Genomic DNA, 18,267 nt, shown 5'->3' on the forward strand with positions numbered 1-18,267 from the left:
GGTAAGATTATCACTCTCCAAGGATCTGAAGACATTTGTGAACAAGCAACTAGACTCTCCTTGACCCTACAGAGCAAAGCTAGGAGCAATGGAATGGAAGTGGCAGAGAAACCAATTTCAGCTGGGAATAAAGAAAAAAATCCAAATTATTATCATTGTTCAGAAACACCTCCAGAGCTTCTGACACATTGTTCATCACCGGAGTTCTTCAAAATAGAGACTTGCAAAGAAGTTGTAGAAGACATTCCTGTTTAGGAGCAGTCTAGATTAGATGTCACTCTGAAGAATCACTTTCACTGTGTAAGGAAAAGCCCAGGTTAATTTATTGGCATTCACTGGTAAAGGTCTTACTGTAAGGGCCGTGGAAGAATCTTGACCTGAGCTTGGGCCTGCTTCAGAAGGGAGGGAATGATACTGACATGGATGTGGTACTTAATTCACAGAGCAGCTTCTGCACATTCTCTTCATAAACTTTTGGAGGGAAGAAGCCCAACTATCTAGATTTTCCCCATTTTGGATGCAGGGTAACAGAAACTCAGAGAGTGACTTTCTTTACATCCCAAAGCTAGTAAAAAAGCATCAGGACCAAGATTCAGTCAGTTCCGGACTCCAGGTTAGTGTTTGTTCTCCTCCTGAAAAACAGCAGGGGCTGAATGCCAGATGCTGTGTGGTCCTGGTCAGGTCACTTCCCTGCCTCAGGTTTCTCATCTATAAAATGGACGTCACATTAAGCACCTGTCTCCCAAGCTTATTGGGAGAGTCAAATGAAATTGGGTATGAAAAGCACTTCTAGGTCTAAAAAAGTGAGAGCTATAGAAATATGAGCTGTCGTTAGCACGACTACTGCCACCCCATAATAGATTGGTTGGAGCTTAACGGAGGGGCTTCTCAAACTTCTCAAATACAAGAGCGTTTGAATCTCAGTGTTAGGTTTAGCATAGGCATCTGGAACATCCCACTTCAAACCAAAACTGTTGAACACCACTATGGTTGTAGTGTTGATTTTGATCATCTCTTCTCTCCTCATTTCCTAAAAAGACATTAGAAGACAGCTTTGTTGTTGTTTGTCCTTTGTTTTCAAAGAGGCCCATGACATCAGGAAGGTGACAGCCTGCAGTGAGGTTGACAAAAGAACTGGGACAGGAGCTCAATTGAATACATCGATCAGATGAATACATGCCTCGTGGGAAGGAGGTCCTGTACCAGGCACAGTGGAAATATAGTGATGAATGAAAAGCATGATTCCTGCCCTCCAGGAGTAGTTTTCAGTCAAGTAGGAGCAATGAGCCATACATGCTACTATAATGGAAGGTAAAAGGTGATATACCCTGCCATAGTAGAGGTAAAAGTTAAATAGATCCCCGGTTAATAAATGGTCAAAGGATATGAACAGGCAGTTTTCAGAGAAAGAAATTAAAGCTATCTATAGTCATGTGAAAAAAATGCTCTAAATCACTATTGATTAGGGAGATGTAAATCAAAACAACTCTGAGGTACCACATCACAAACGTCAGATTTACTAACATGACAAAACGGGAAAATGATAAATGTTGGAGAAGATGTGGGAAAGTTGGAACATGGAGCTGGGAGCTGATCCAGCCATTCTGGAGAACAATTTGGAACTATGTCCAAAGGGCTGTAAAAATGTGCATATACCCTTTGACCCAGCAATACCACTTCTAGTGCTGTATCCCAAAGAGATCATAAAAAATGGGAAAAGGACCTACATGTACAAAAATATTTATAGCAGCTCTTTTTGTCATGGTCAAGAACTGGAAATTGAGAGGAATGCCCATCAGTTGAGGAATGGCCAAACAAGTTATGGTATAGGAATGTAATGGAATGCAATTGTACTATAAGAAATTATGGACAGGTGGACTTCAGAAAAACCTAGAAAGACTTACATGAATTAATACCAATTGAAGTGAGCAGAACCCAGGAGAATATTGTACATAGTAACAGCCATAGTGTGCAATGACTGATTTTGATAGACTTAGCCCTTCTCAGCAATGCAAGGAAACCTAAAACAATTCCAAAGGACTCATGATAGGAAATGCCAGCCACATCCAGAGAAAGAAATATGGAGTCTGAATGCAGAGCAAAGCAGACTATTTTCTTGTTTTGTTTTGTTTTCTTTCTCATGGTTTCTCCCATTTATTATAATTCTCTTGTACAGCATGACTAATGTGAAAATAAGAATGTTTAATAGGAATGTATATGTAGAGCCTATATCAGATTGCAAGCCGTCTTGGGGAGGGAGGGGGAGAAAATGTAAAGCTTGTGGAAGTGAATGTTGAAAGCTAAAAATAAACAAATTAACTTTAAAAGAAAAGTTAGAGAAGAGAAGGAAGGTTCTTCTGTTCGGAAAAAAAGAGATGGCATTTTAGCTGAATTTTGAAGGGTGGATACTATTCTTCCAGGTGGAAATTTAGGGATAGGAAGGATATTATAGGAGTTTGGAAAGACAACTTAAGCCAAGAGGTGGGAAAAGAGCCCTGAGTAGTCCAGTTCAGTGCATAGGAGGTACAAAGGGAAGCATTGACAGATAAGGCCAAAAAAAGTAGACTGGGGTCAAATTTTGGAGAGCCTTGAATGCCAACCCAAATACCCCTATATTTGGTAGGTAGTAGAGAGCTTTTGGATTTTTCTCATTAGAAGAATGACACAATCACAATTAAAGTAGCATAGAATGAATTGGAAGTGAAAGAGACTGGAGGCAAAGGTAGATACCAGTTAGGCTGCTAAATAGTCTAAGTTAGGGAATGGAATCTCTTAATGAGAGTGGTGTCATGAGTTATGAGACATAACTCATAACTCTGTTCTTGAGATGTGAGGCTTGAGAACCATGTTGGAAGTGTGGGGGCAAGGGAAAAGTAAGATGACTGAGGTCCTCACCATTATGTTCAGTGCTTTTGTGAAGAGTATGCCACCACTTAACACATATTTGGAAGAGCAAGATCTCAGCGGCTTTTAGAAGTGCATCAAATAATAGAATTACAATGCTCAAGTCAAGGGAAGTAATGGGTCTGCTGTATTAGTCACATCAGTGTGTTAATCAAGTCACATCTAGAATCTTGCCCGTGTTCCACATTTCAAGAATGCCTGAGACAAATTAGAATGTGTCCAAAGCAGGGTAACTAGGGTACTGAAGGGTCTGACAACCACATCATATTGAAGGAGCTGGAAATATTTGTCCTGAAAGAGATGACACTTGGGACTTACAGTAGGGGCCTTCAGATAGTTTAGTGCTGTCATACAGGCAGGGTAGAAAACTTAATCTTTGTTTCAGAGAAGAGAACCGGGCCAAATATGTAGAAGTTTACAGGAAAGCAGATTTTTAGCTATCCAAAAAGACTGACTGCACTTCAGAACAGTTCCCCTTCACTTGAAGTGTTAAGTAGAGTCTAGATGAAGGATTCCTGTATTAAGGGAAGTTGGACTAGGTGGCACCTAAGGGACCTTGCAAGCTCTAAGTTTCGATTGTTCCATATACAAAAGTGCTAAGTTTTACAAGTAAGGCCACTTGAAAACTGAACTCTCCTAGTCCAGTTGAAATTAATCTATTCCATTTGAAATAATTGCACTTGGGGGGAAAAGTGAGAGAGCACTAAGATTTCTCTTATCCCCTGAGATCCTTGTGTATTTCAGGACCACATCCTTTGATCATAAAAAGATCTGCAATTCAGACATAATGGTACCCTAAAACCAGCAAATTGATATAGTAGAAGCCATTCCTGTTAGAAACCAATCTACTTAGGTGGTCATGTTTCAAAGTACTATAAAATAAGGTTTTACTAGATGGTCTCTAAGGTCCCTTCAAACTCTAATGAAACATGATTCTGTCATTGCTTTAGTACCATAATGACTCCTTAAAGGATGAGTTGTCCCATTCCAAAGGAAATTCAGTAACTAGAGTGAATTTCTTAGAAATAGACCTGTGTGTGATGTTGATATGACTAGTGCCTTGTTTAATAGTTAGAATCCATTTTGGCCTCCATGAGGAGGCAGTAATAAGGATTTAATCTATCCTGTTCCAACATGAGGGATAGACTGAATAAACCCTCAAATTATAAGCAAAAGTAATTTCCTTGGAGAGGGTGAGGAGGGAAAAAAGGAAAAAATCTGGAACTCAAAGTTTTAAAAACAAATGTTTAAAAAATTTGGGGTTTTTCGTTTTTTTTTACATGCAACTGGGAAATGAGATATACAGGCACTGGGGTATAGAAATCCATCTTGCCCTACTAGAAAGTTAGGGGGTGATGGGAGAGAATATAAGAGACAACAGATTGGGAGAAGGGATATTCAGTAGGCTTGCTATTTGGTGGTGGGGGTAAGGGAAAGACAGAGAGAAAAATTGTAACTCAAAATCTTGTGGAAATGAATGCTGAAAACTAAAAATAAATAAATTTTAAAAAATTAAAACTAAAAATAAATTAAAAAAAATAATTTCCTTAAATGCAGCTTCTCACCTCTCTCCTACTAAGTTACCTGGAAATTGATTTATTGTTTTTAAGTGAAGTCAATGAAAGCTTTCCCCACTGAGGAGTTAATAGATTTTTTTCAAGAGATCTTTCAGAAGGCAGTTCGTAGAAGAAAATCAACAGACATTTATTATTTATGTAAGCACTTAACCATGCACTAGGTTTTAAATAAAAAGATGGATGATGAGAGTAGTTCTACCCTCAAAGAGACTTAGTGCATCGAACCCTGAGCCTGCTGGAGTTAGGAAGACCTGAGTTCACATCCAGCATCAGACACATTCTAGCTATGTGACTTGGGCAAGTCACTTCACTTCTGTTTGCCACAATTTCCTCAACTGTAAAATAGGGATAATAATAGCACCTATCTTTTGAGATTGTTGTGAGGATCAAGTGAGATAATATTTGCAAAGAGCTTAGCACAGCGCCTCAGCTATAGAAGGTGCTATATAAATGCCAGCTATTTATTGTTATTATTTAGAAATGTAAATGAATAGACATATGCATGATACAAAATCGACACGTGGAAAGTAGACTTAAAGGGAAAGGCACTAGCAGCTGAGGAGTCTGAGAAGGAAGCCAGGGATTCTAAGAGACAAAGATGAAGAGGTAGTACCTTGCAGGCTTGGAGGAAAGCTAGTACAGATATCAGGGGGACAGAAGGTAGAGGCCATTTGTAAAGACCAACAATATGGCCGATATGACTGGCCCAGGAGCATATGAGGAGGGTAGTGTGCAAGAAGGTAGGAAGGAGCCAGGTTGTGAAGAACTTTAAATATCAAAAAGAATAGGAAAATACTGGAGTGTATGGAATATAAGGTTAGAGGGAGACCTGTTATTTAGGAGAATTATTTTGGCACCTCATTGAAGTTGGCATAGGAAGAGACTTGAGACAGGGAGTATAATTAGGAGGCTGTTGCAGTAGCCGAGCTAAGAGATGATTAGAGAGGAATGACTGTTAGTAGAGAGGAGAAATAGGTTAGAGATGTTATGGACGAAAAAAAATGAAAAGATTTGGCAACTGATGGAATATGTAGTGTGAATGAGATTGAAGGAAGAGTCAAAGATTACATTGAGATTGTGAAGTTGGGTGAGTGGAAAGATGGTGGTACCTACCACGGTAATTGGGATGTTCAAAGAAGGGAAAATTTCAGGGGGACAGAGGATGATGAATTCTGTTTTGGATGTGTTGAGTTTCAGATATTTTGGGGACACCCAGTTTGAAATATCCAATAGGTAATTTGTATTGCAGGACTGGAACTCAGTAGAAAGTCTAGGATTGTATATATAGATTCTAGGAATTATCTTGGGGGCAGCTAGGTGACACAGATAGAGTTCCAGACCTGGAGTCCAGAAGTCTCATCTTCCTGAGTTCAATGTGACCTCAGACACTTCCTAGCTGTGTGACCCTGGGCAAATCACTCAACTTGTTTGCCTCAGTTTCCTCATCTGTAAAATGAACTGGAGAAGGAAATGGCCAACCATTCCAGTACCTTTGCCCAAAAAAAACCCCAAAAGGGGTCACAAAGTGTCACACATGACTAAAAACAGCTGAACAATAACAACAAGGAATTATCTACATAGAGATACTTGAACCCATGGGAACTGATGAGGTCACCAACTAAGATTATAGAGAGAAAAGAGAAGGTGGCTCAGGACAGCACCTGGGAGCACTCCCATAATTAATGTTTATGACATGCATGAAGATCTAGCAAGGGAGCCTGAAAAGGAGCTGTGAGACCAGTAAGAGGAGACCAAGAGACTGGAATATCACAAAAACCCAGGTGAAAATGGTCAACAGTGTCAAATGTTGTAGAGAGGTCAAGGATGGGAGCTGATAAAAGAACATTTGATTTCCATTTAGATCATTATTAAGTTTGGAAAGTGCAGGTTCAGTTGAATTGTGAGATCAGAAGCTAGAGGATTTAGAAGAGAGGAAATAAAAAGGAAGTAGGGACATATTAAGTATAAAAATGACTTGTTCAAGGAGTTTAGTCAAGAAAAGGGGAGCTATATGGTGACAGCCAGCAGGTATGGGGATCTAGCTGAAGTGGATTTTTTTGTTTGTAGGCAGCAGGGAAGGAACTAAGAGATTGGAAAGAAGGTATTGGGGCTCCTACCAATAACTACTGCTATACAAAATGATCAGTATCTGTAGCCTTTAAAAGAATTTCCAAACCATTGTTTCTATTGAAGCATCTGTTTGCTCCAAACTCCAAACCAAGTGCAGATTTGTCTAGAGACGACACTACATCCCTCTCCTGTCCCCCCAGATTTGACTAGTATCAAACCAGAAGATGGCATATCATTTTCTGGCTTTTGGAGAGTTTAACTCCACAACAAGTAGAAGAATTAGGCCATTAGTTACTCTGCTGTGCAGCTAGATTTTAACTTGATGGAAGGAAAACAGTTTTCAAATCTGTTACCTGAAATTTTTAAAAATACTGCCTTTCCTTGGGGTGGCTAGGTGGCGCAGTGAATAGAGTACCAGCCCTGGAGTCAGGAGGACCCGAGTTCAAATCCAGCCTCAGACACTTAACACAAAAACTATCCGTATGACCTTGGGCAGGTCACTTAACTCCAATTGCCCTCCAAAAAGCAAATAGAAAAAAATACTGCCTTTCCCATGTATGTGATTGTAGAAAAATGCTCTGCTGTGGTATCTTCTAGATCTTTTCACAATCAAACTGATGGTGACTAATGCCTAGTAGAGTGCAGATGTTTGTTGAAAATAGTGATATTCATTTAAAATGAAGAAAACATCTTTATGTAGATGAAAAAACATAAAATTTCACAGTGGATTTTTTACATAGTTAATTGTGTAGTTTTTCATTGTTACACCTTTTTAAAATCCTTTTGAAAGACACCATTCTAAAGGTTCAGCCAATATTGATACCAATACAGTTTTATTGGAATATCAGATGTTGTCCTTCATAAATCTATTTGTTCCAGTGGTTCCCCCAGCCATTTTCTGTTCTGGTTTTTAAGGAGCATGCTTGCATTAGATTGGTGCTGGCTCTGCTCATTACAAGCTGTGTGATCTTAGGTAAGTCATCTTCTATTCTTGTTCATTTGTAATGAAGTGATTAGAGTAAATCCATAAGGTCCCTTACAGCTCTGAAGAAATCCCCCTGTGTTGGGGGAGGCTCAGAATAGGCACCTTGGAGAATACAAAGATAATATAGTTCAGTTCCCAAGGAGTGTGTGTTTTTTTTTTAACTTGTAGTAGACTTCTGATGTAGTGAAGAGACAGTTGGCCTAGAGTAAAAAGCTGGGTTCAAATCCTGTCTCCAACACCTACTGGCTGTGTGATCCAAGGCAGTCATTTAAAATGTTGTTCGTCCTTCTGGAAGAGGACCAATGACATCACAAGGGTGATGTCTTGACTTGCCCATGAATTGGATATAAGTGAGGCGAAGCTGCACAAAGTGGCCAGCCTCACTTGTTCCTCCAGAATCATTGGAGTCCAGAGGCAGGACAAAAGTCTTGATGACTGGTGATGGGAAGTTCCTTAGAGGGTAGACTTTATCTTTGTATCTTTAGCACTTAGCACAGGGTCTAGCCTGAGTAGGAAATTAATAAATGTTTGTTAACTGACTGCTATCTTAAAGGCTGTCTAAGTCTTCCACCTATGCGTTTGTTGAAGTCATTAATTAAAAATATTGGGCATAAATCTAAAATAGCTCTGTGGAGCATGCTCCTAGAGTGCCCTTTTTATCAGGTTGCTGTTCTGTTAATCACTGCCTCATTGATTTCATTAATTCATCCAGGTCTCTTAGCAAATGCCTTAACCAAGAGCTAATTGTGTCTACTAGTTGACTATTAGTGGAAAGGACCTTGATAGTGGCTTAAGAACTATAGTGATAGGGGTGAATACTATTTTTAAAATACTGCCTTTCTCTCACCAGTCAGATTGGCTAAGATGACAAAACAGGAAAATGACAAATGCTGGAGAGGATGTGGGCAAACTGGAACACTAATGCATTGTTGGTGGAGTTGTGAACTGATCCAGCCTTTCTGGAGAGCAATCTGGAACTATGCCCAAAGGGCTATAAATACTTTCATACCCTTTGATCCAGCAATACCACTCCTAGGGTTATATCCCAAAGAGATCATAGAAATGGGAGAAAGACCCATATGTACAAAAATGTTTATAGCAGCTCTTTTTGTTGTGGCAAAGAATTGGAAATTAAGGGGGTGTCCATCAATTGGGGAATGGCTGAACAAGTTGTGGTATATGCATGTTATGGAATATTATTGCGCTATAAGAAACGGGGAGCAGGCGGTCTTCATATTTACCTGGAGAGGCTTAAAAGAACTGATGCTGAGTGAGAAGAGTAAAACCAGGAGGAATTTGTACACAATTACAGACACAATGTATGTGTGATGACCAACTTTGATAGACTGGACTCTTCTCAACATTGCAGGGATATAAGTCAATCCCAAAAGACGCATGATGGAGAGAAAAACATGCATCCAGAGAAAGAACTAGAAAGAACTAAATTTATATCCAGGTGGAAGCAAAATACCTGATCTTTTTCGTTCTCTTATTTGATTTTATGCCCTCTTTACCATTTTTCATTCCAGCTGGTACAATCCATCCTTATAACCTGACCATTGTATAATGTGAAAGTATTTACAGATCCTATACTTGATTATAAGACGCCATGGGGGGGGGGACAAAATGTGAAATTCAAGGAATTGTGGAATTGAATCCTGTAAACTAAAAGAAAACAAACAAATTAATAAATTAAAGAATTAACAAAAAAAATAAAAATACTGCCTTTCCTTGGGGTAGCTTGGTGGCACAGTGAATAGAGTACCAGCCCTGGAGTCAGGAGGTTGAGATAAGGGTACCATGTTTTCTGTAGTCTTCAGTTATATTAATGTTGTACCTTCCCTAGCCAGTTCTGTAATAGAAAAGTAGAGTTGGAAGGTCTCTAGATTTGGAGCTATCAAGAACTTTCTAGGTCTTCTAGTTCAGTGCCCTTCTTTGAAAAAAAGAAACTAAGGAGGGCCAAACATTGTTTTAGGGGTTTTGAAACACCCACATTCAGGCAGCACAAAACTCATGAAGGCTCAAATGGTTCACTTATGTGGTAGGCTAAATAGCAGTCTTTGAGAAAGAACTTTTGGTAAAAATGAAATATATATTTGATATGAGCTGTCTGCATATGAGTATTTTTATAGAGGTTATTTAGTGAAGGAATTAGCTGGAAAGACCTGTCTTTGGTTTACTTTTTCAACTTTGGATAAATATTTGGTAACAACTTTTAATTGCCCATTTGTTCAAATACAGTAGCAACAAACTCTGGATTGGGTGCCACTACTGCTCAAGTAAAAACAGTGATGAAGAGTAGATTGCCAGGGATGCCAGGGACTGAATTTTGTGTCCCACTAGTAAGGCGGTGGTTTGTTAAGAGTCTCATTAAGGGGCTGCCAGGTGGCTCAGTGAGTAAGAGCGCTGGCCTCGGCATTGGGAGACCCAGGATCGGTTTCAGCCTCAGATACTTGGCACCCACACAAAATAACTGGCCGTGTAACCTTGAGCAAGTTACTCAATCCCAATTGCTTTAAAAAAAAAAAGTCTCATTAAATCAGACTTAAAGAACTTGGCTTATTTGCCAAAAATCCATGACTTAGCAAAACCTTGGACCTAATGTCCTTTCCTATTTCATTCAACAAATATCTACCAATCACCTTTTATGCTTAAGGTCCTGCCTTGAGTGGGAACACAGGATTGAAAAATGATACAATCCCTGACCTTAGGTTGTAAGTACCTTACTGAGAGAGGAGTGTGATGTACACATCTAAGTATAATTCAAGGCAGAGTGAGATAGAGGGAAGGGAGAGAACATTTCAGCTTGGACTATTGATGATCCATAAAGGAGGTGGAACTTGGGTTAAGCTTTGACAGAAGAAAAAGATTTCAACAGGCAGAGAGGAAGGAGTCAGGTGTGCTAGGCATAGGGGGTAGATGGCCTGCTCCTGTCAGGGAGGAAGAAATTGTCGTGCTTCATTAAGGGAGCAACTGACTGGAATGCTTGAAGGGGGGGGGGGGGGGGAATGTGAAATAAGGCTAGAATGGTAGGTGAGGCTCAAAAGCTAGGCTGAGGAGTTTGCATTATCTTTGGCAGTAGGGGGAAACTGCTCTAGTGACAGATTGAGTTGAAGGTAGGACATCAAGGTAATGGACTGAAGATTGAGAGTCATCTGCAGAGTTGATAAACTATGGGAATGGATTGAATCACTAAGAAAATATAGCAAAAGTGGGCCAAAAACAGAATTTTTGGGGACACCCACATTTAGTAGGGACCAGATCGATGAGCCAGAGAACCTGCTCTCTGTTCTACTCACTTACATTTCCCTTTTCCCCAATATATATTTCCATATTTGGAGTTGGTTACATACTAGGGCCAAGGTCTCCAAACCAGCTTAGAACCATGTCACCTTGTTACGTAATAGTGAGGCTGTTATTTAATTAGCTAACTTAGAGCAATGCTGTCTCAGCAAACAACTTTCTATTGATAACTGAGCTGTTTGCCCAAGGACTGGTCTTTACACAGTCCTAAAAATTACTGGGGAAGTACAAAGGGAAAGGAGGGGCAGACAGAAAATCGGTGACTTAAAGCTTGGGGAGGATGTTTAACGTTCTTGAGAGAAGAGTCCAAATGTTAAGCTATTTGTTGATTAAGGGTAAGGGGAGTTCTTCATTTGTTTCTCCCATCTCTCTTCCAAATGCCGTTAAATAGCCATTAGCTTATCGTTATGAAACCTACAGCCTCCCTGAGCTTCAGAGATCTACAACATACACTCAGCAATCAGTCTCCTTGATTTAAACCCTTAGTGTTTTCTGGGTTGAGTGCAGCAAGTGGTAGCATTTCATTAGAAAACCTCCCTTTTCAAGAAGGACCTACTGAGCTTGTTGCCTGGGTGATGATCATAATTAAAGAGACTGATTGGTTTCCTGTTTATAGTCTCCTGGCCCAGCCTACCCTTCTGGAAGATCATCCTGTCATTAACTGGAAAATGAAAGCTGGTTTCCTTATCTCCTCAGTGCAGCTGTTTTGTACCCTCCCAGGCAAGCTTGCTTTAGATGATTGCTTCCTTGATGGAAATAGGTCACATTTTTAAAGCTTTTATGATTATAAAGCACAGATATTCCCATTTTTCAGATGCAGAAACTAAGGCTCAGAGATGAAACAAGATTTGTCTAGGACCACATGGCCAAATAAGTGTTGGAACCAGGACTTAATAGGACTTCATTAGAACAAGAATTCTAGAGGTCATCTAGTGTAATCCATTCCTTTTATAGATGAGGAAACTGAAGACCTGAGAGTCCAAATGACCTGTATAGGGAGTAGGAGCAGAACCAGATAGTGAAGGCTCTGACTTCGAGTTGCACACTCTTTACATTATACTGCACAAAGGAGAAATCACTTTTCACAAGGGATCACAGCGTCCCTAATGGAGGGAAGGACAGCTTAGTTGGGCCAGGAAGAGCTTCATAGGAAGGAAGAGATTTCTTCATGGATAAACCATGAATTTCCCAACTGTTGTTAATGTAGATTTGTGCATTTTTTGCTGTCACATAATATCTGTAAACATCTTTTGAGAAGTCTTGCCTTTGGGGCAGCTAGATGGCTCAGTGAATACAGCACTGGAGTCAGGAGGACCTGAATTCAAATCCTACCTCAGACACTTAACACTTTCTAGCAGTGTGACCTTGGGCAAGTCACTTAACCCAGCCTTGCCTTCCCCCTCCCTCCCCCCCAAAAAAGAAATCTTTTCTTTTTAAATTACTTAGAGTATGTATCTAATATTAGAGTTTCTTCAATCAAAGGGTATTTATCACTTTTATAATATTTGTTAACAGATTGCTCTCTTGGAGACTGCAGTGATTTACATTGTCTCCAGCAATGTCCGAATGTGTTTCCCTAAGTTCTGCCAACATACTTTTATTTTTGTTATTGTACCACACTGTATTTGTGTTAGAAGCATATCCTGTAAGTTGAGTGGTATTGGATGTGGAATCAGATGTGGTACTTCTAACTTGTTAGATTCTCAGCTCTACTACCCATGTGGCCCTGAACAAGTCATTTTAGTCACTTTGTACCTCAGTTTCTTCATGTGTAAAATTAGTGGTTTGTACAAAATCTCTAACTTTCTTTACAGCTTCCCTAAAGGTAGTAAGATCCTCTGGGTGTGAAGTACTTCACCAAGGTAAACAGGTCCTGTTTGTAGGACATGTGGTACTTCAACAAGCCCAAGAACACTCCAGTACCTCATTGAGTGCTACAGCCTCTCCAGAGATTAGCTAATTATCCAGACTCGAAAAAACCATGGAAAGGAAGAACTAATGCTGTTCTAGAGTGGATCCTCACATTCTCATCCCTACAGGTGCCCCTTTTGGTGATGAAAATTGCAGCCTCTACATTCTCACCCCTCTCTCTATGGGATGTGGGGATGTGTGTGTATCCTGGTGGGGCACTCATACAGGCTTAGGTTACCTCTTCTCATTTAATAGTCAGTCACCAACCATTCTGATCCTAATTTCTTAGATTGCATTTAGGAAATTGTGAAGTATTTTCAATTATCCCAGGCTCCTCTTTGACAAAAACCAACTTCTCTTGTGTTTTTGTTTTGTTGTTTTTTTTTTTATAATTTTTTTTTCCAATTAAGGAAAATCTGCCTTTGCACTCCCCATACCCATTGAGAAAAAAAGAAAAAAACTATACATCTGTTACAAAAAGATACAGTCAAGTGAGACAAATTCCCAAATTGGCTATGTCCAAAAAAAGTGTGTTATTCTGGGGGTGGCTAGGTGACGTAGTGAATAGAACACTGACCCTGGAGTCAGGATGACCTGAGTTCAAATTCGGCCTCAGACACTTAACACAAAAACTAGCCGTGAGACCTTGGGCAGGTCACTTAACCCCATTTGCCCTCCAAAAGGGGGGGAAAAAAATTTGTGTTACTCTGCACTCTGAGTCTATCAACTTGATGTCAGGAGGTGAGCACCATGTTTCATCATGAGTCTTCTGGAATTGTGTACGACCTATTTTGTTAACATCTGTTGCATTCTTGTGGTGATGCTGGTAATTTCTGTCATGAATTTTGCTCTTCAGCCAAGGTGGCTTATTTAGCATTCTTTATACACAAAATTCCATATCCCACCTCTGGGCCTTTGCACTGGCTGTTCCCCTCATACCTCTTTCTCTTCATGTCCGACTCTTGGAACTCCTAGTTGCCTTCAAAGCTTAGCTTAAATATTACCTCATTCAGAAAGCTTTTTCTGATTCTTCTTCCTGGTTGCAGGGCAGCTAGTGGTACGGTGGTTGGAGACCTGGTCTAGTGTCAAGAAGACTTGTGTTCAAATCCAGCTTCTGGCACCTACTAGCTCTGTGACCCTGGGCAAGTCACTTAATTTCTGTTTGCCTCAGTTTCCTCAGCTGTAAAATAGGGGTAATAATAGCACCTACCACTCAGGATTCTTGTGAAGATCAAATGAGATGTTTGTAAAAAGCACTTAGCATAGAGCCTGGCACATAGTAGGCACTATATAAATGCTTATTCCCTTCCCTTCCTCCCCTTATTCTCTAGGTTGTCATTGCTTACCCTCTCCCCAAAACTATTGTCTATGTGTCTGTTATTCATCTGTGACCAGAACTTCCCACCCTCAGTAGAATGTAAAGTCTTTATAGGAGCCTGGACTGTCTGACTTTGTATTTCCAGTGCCCAACACATAGTGAGTATTTAATAAATTGTCATGTTAGGAAGAACATCCAAATTACTTTTCTCTAGTTTAGGTTTTTTTTGGGGGTTTGTTGGGTTTTTTTTGTTTGTTTGTTTGTTTTTTGCTTTTTGGAGGGGGGAAGGCAGGGCAGTTGGGGTTAAGTGATTTGCCCAAGGTCACACAGCTAGTAAGCGTTAAGTGCCTGAGGACAGATTTCAACTCAGGTCCTCCTGACTCCAGGGCCGGTGCTCTATTCACTGCACCACCTAGCCACCCCCCAATTTAATTTTAAACTGACTTGATTTGTCACTTCACAGATTCACTGAAAATATCTGTTTTCTCTTACCATATTGTTGCCCATCAAATACTGCAATTTAATGTAGAAAAAGCAGTTATGATACATCCTCATCTTCCATTTCTTTTAGGTCTAGTGTAAATCCTAGTCAGCATCCTCCTGAACTGTCCTGTCTTTGTGAGGACAGTTGTTTTGAAAAGCTACTCTAGCACTTAGAACTTGAACCATTTAATACCTTTGAAATAATGCACTGTATTCCAGTTCTGTTTCTGTTGGTAACTAATCTTCCATGTCTTCCCTCTGTTCATTGATTTCCTCTTTGTAAAATAAAGTTGTTAGATTAGGGTGCTGGATGTGGAGTCAGAAGCCTAGTTTTGTTTTGTTTTGTTTTGTTGTTTGGAGGGCAATTGGGGTTAAGTGACTTGCCCAAAGTCACACGGCTAGTAAGTGTATCAAGTGTCTGAGGCCAGATTTGAACTCAGGTCCTCCAGACTGAAGGGCCGGTGCTCTATTCACTGCACCACCTAGCCACCCCAAGAAGCCTAGATTCCAACTCAGAATAAGCTAGGTCTCTTTCTTGGTAAAGTAGGTGTGGTAATACATACATTACCCTCTCCCCTCCAAGGGCAGTTGTGAGTGAAATAGTTTTTAACCTGTGGGCACCATCTGTCTTTATGTAAATGTTGTGTGATGGAGGCAGCCAAATGGGAGCTGAGTAACAGAGCTACCTGGAGCCTCTCTGGCCCCTGATAATTCTCACCACCAAAGGCCTTGGTCAGCAAGAGGTGGCTTTTTTGATCTGTTCAAACTCCTAAACAGTCTACTAAAGTTTAGAAGGATGATGATATGCCTGAGAGGAAAGAAGAACCCCAGTTGTGAAATCTTTCCAAATAGCTAGCATTTTTATATAGCATTCATTAAGGTTTGAAAAGAGCATTACACATGTTTGTCTTGTGTAATCCTCACAACAGTCCTGGGAGGTTAGTACTATTACTATCCTCATTTTACAGATAAGGACACTGAGGCACACAGGATTAAGTGACTTGCCCAGGGTCACACAGCTAGTATGTATATGAGGCTAGATTTGAATTCAGTTCTTCCTGACTCCAATGCTACCTCTCTATATGCTATGCCAAGCTGCCTCTTGAAATCTAATATTTGGTGATTTCTGAGGTCAGAGTAATAGAAGTAAGAAACAACTTGGTACAGAGGCAGAAACACAAGATTTGGGGCCAGAGGACCTGGGTGTGAATGCTACTTCTGCCACCCACTAACTTGAGCAAGGTTGCTTTTTCCTCTTTAGGTGTAGGTGTTTCTTCAAAATTAGAAAGTTGAGCTAGAGCTGGATGCAGCCTTAGAAATCATCTCAATTCTGAAATTCTGTAGTCTTTCTTCCCTCCACTCCTCCCATCCCAGCCAGAGAATCTTGGCCCCTTTCTGTGGTTGGACAGTCTCCACAAAGTCTGTCCCAAATGCTTCTAGACTATGTACCAAGAAAGGTAAGAAAAGGAGTCTATTTCCTAAACAGACTTTGGCTAAAATTCCCAGTGTTGCTGAATCCCATGAAAACAGGAAGTTGCATTAATGGAAAGGGGGACCATTGAATCCAGAGGGCCACATTAAATTCCAGAGTTGAGGATCTTTGGAACATGGATGGGCTGGGGTATGCTGATAACAGGGAGTCAAGGTCATGGATAATATTGGACTTGGAAATGTGCTTTGTAGCCATCTTCCCTTTCCACCTCATCTTCCTAAGAATTGTGCTTTGTTAAAGTTGGAAACAAGATGGGCATGGACAAGCCAGTAGTAGAGAGGAAAGGAAAGTCATACTGAGTTCCACAGTGGGGAATATTGAGCTGTTTTTGGTGGAGTTTTTTTAGTACTAGAGTAACTTCAAAACTTAAACAGAAAGTTTTACAACTTGATAGCAAAGTCTTTGAACACTTCAGTTTCTCTTCTGCCGACCCTCACCCCTTCTCCCTTCAAATGACTCTTGATACCCAAGCATTATATTTCAGTTCAGTGTCAGGTTTTGTTTCTTCTGAACTTTCTAAAGTTCCATTGTATTCTTGTTTATCCCATTGAATTTCTTCTCTTTTAGAGGAGGCCTGGTTTTTAAAGTCATTCACCCCTCATTTGCAGACCAATGTGCATTCATCATTATAGGACTCTTGTATTCCCTACCTGAAGCAGTCCCCAAAATGAGAAACTCTTTCAATTGACTGAGAGAATCCAGGTTCCCCAACAAGTGAGGTGGAGGAGCTGTTGTTAGTCCCAAGCCTGATGGGCCAGAGTTCTGCTTTGGGCCTCTGATTCTTACCTCATTATAGGTTAGAGTGGGGAGAAATATCTATAGTTCAAAACTGGCTTTAGAGCAATTAGTTTAAGTCATAGACCCTGGGCTAGGTTGCTGATTTTGTTTGTTTGTTCTTTTGGTTTGTTTGTTTGTTCTTTTGTGAGACAATCAGGGTTATATGACTTGCCCAGGGTTACACAGCTAGTCAGTGTCAAATGTCTTGAGTCTGAATTTGAACTCAGGTCCTCCTGATTACAGGGTTGGTGCTCTATCCACTGCACCATCTAGTTGCCCACTGTGTTAACTCACCAAAGAACCATGAATGATGGCAGAAACTGCTAGGCAGCCCATGTTTGCTCTGACTTGAATTTACTTTGGGTCTGTTTTCTCACCCTGACCCCATAACCTGGAAGTTTTCTTTGCTAATTGTGCTTCACATAGATTGAAAATAAGCTGAACCTGCATATGTAGTCATGGAAGGGCTGATGGGGTGCCTGATCCTATTCTATTTCACTGTCACATATTCCTGAACAAACAAGGATTTATTAAGTTTCTGCCAAGTGCCAGGTCCTCAAAGACAAAGTAAAGGCCACACCCTCAATCAATCAGCAAGGATTTATTAATACTTGAACAATTCATTAATGCTGGCACTAGGTGAGAGGCATGCTGGGGATACAAATACAGGGAACAAAATAATGCCTCCACCCAAGGAACTCCCATCCTGATGATGCCTGCCTGGCTTTACTCTTAATTCCTATTTGCTCCACATGTCCTAGCATCTGGTACAGGAGCCTAATAAATGTTCATTCATTTTTCAGAAATGTTTAGGATCTTGAGAGCCTCTCTCCTACCATCTCTCACCAAGCTCAACAATTACAGCATGAAGAAACTTCTTTCCCACTAAATGAAGAAAATTTGCATTCCAGAGACAGTTTAGGCTAAAGAGTGTTTTTAGGCCTAATAATTCTAAAAGGAGGGCCTAGTGTATAGACTGGGCCCCTGACTCAAGAGTGACAACCTGTGTTGATATGGTCAGCCTGTTCGTAGAAGCTTAGAATGCTTAAGACCTAAAACTCCTTACCATCACTCGTGCCTTTGCATAGGCTTTTCCCAGATCTGTAATGTATGCTTTTCTTGCCTAGAATTCCTAACTTCTTTCAGAGCTCAGCTCGAGCCAACCACCTCCTCCTCTTCTATAAGGTCTTTCTTGATTAGTGTAAACCGCCCCCTCCCCAACCACTATTATGTTTATTGCATATCTACTTACATAGATATAGCTTGGTTCCTCTGATAGAATGTGTGCTTTTTGTTGCCAGGGACTGCTTTGTGTTTGTCTTTGGGTCTCCAGCTCTCACTGTTGTGCCTGACAAATAGAAGGTGCTTAATAAATGCTTGCTGATTCATTTTTTTATAAATGATTAGGGCCAGGGACTCTTGCCATCCCTGTTAAAGAAAGGTTCCA

At 40.4% G+C, this 18,267-nt stretch overlaps 1 protein-coding gene across 2 annotated transcripts in view; it reads left to right on the forward strand.

The window, feature by feature from the left end:
• Nucleotides 1-18,267, forward strand: part of KPNA6 (karyopherin subunit alpha 6) — a 387,231-nt gene that overhangs the window by 334,691 nt on the left and 34,273 nt on the right. The window lies entirely within an intron of this gene.

The sequence above is a fragment of the Petaurus breviceps genome, unplaced genomic scaffold (assembly GCF_028583685.1).
Source record: "Petaurus breviceps papuanus isolate PSGF00001 unplaced genomic scaffold, PetGlider_PUasm1.0 90760, whole genome shotgun sequence".
In the NCBI taxonomy this organism is placed as follows: Eukaryota; Metazoa; Chordata; class Mammalia; order Diprotodontia; family Petauridae; genus Petaurus; species Petaurus breviceps.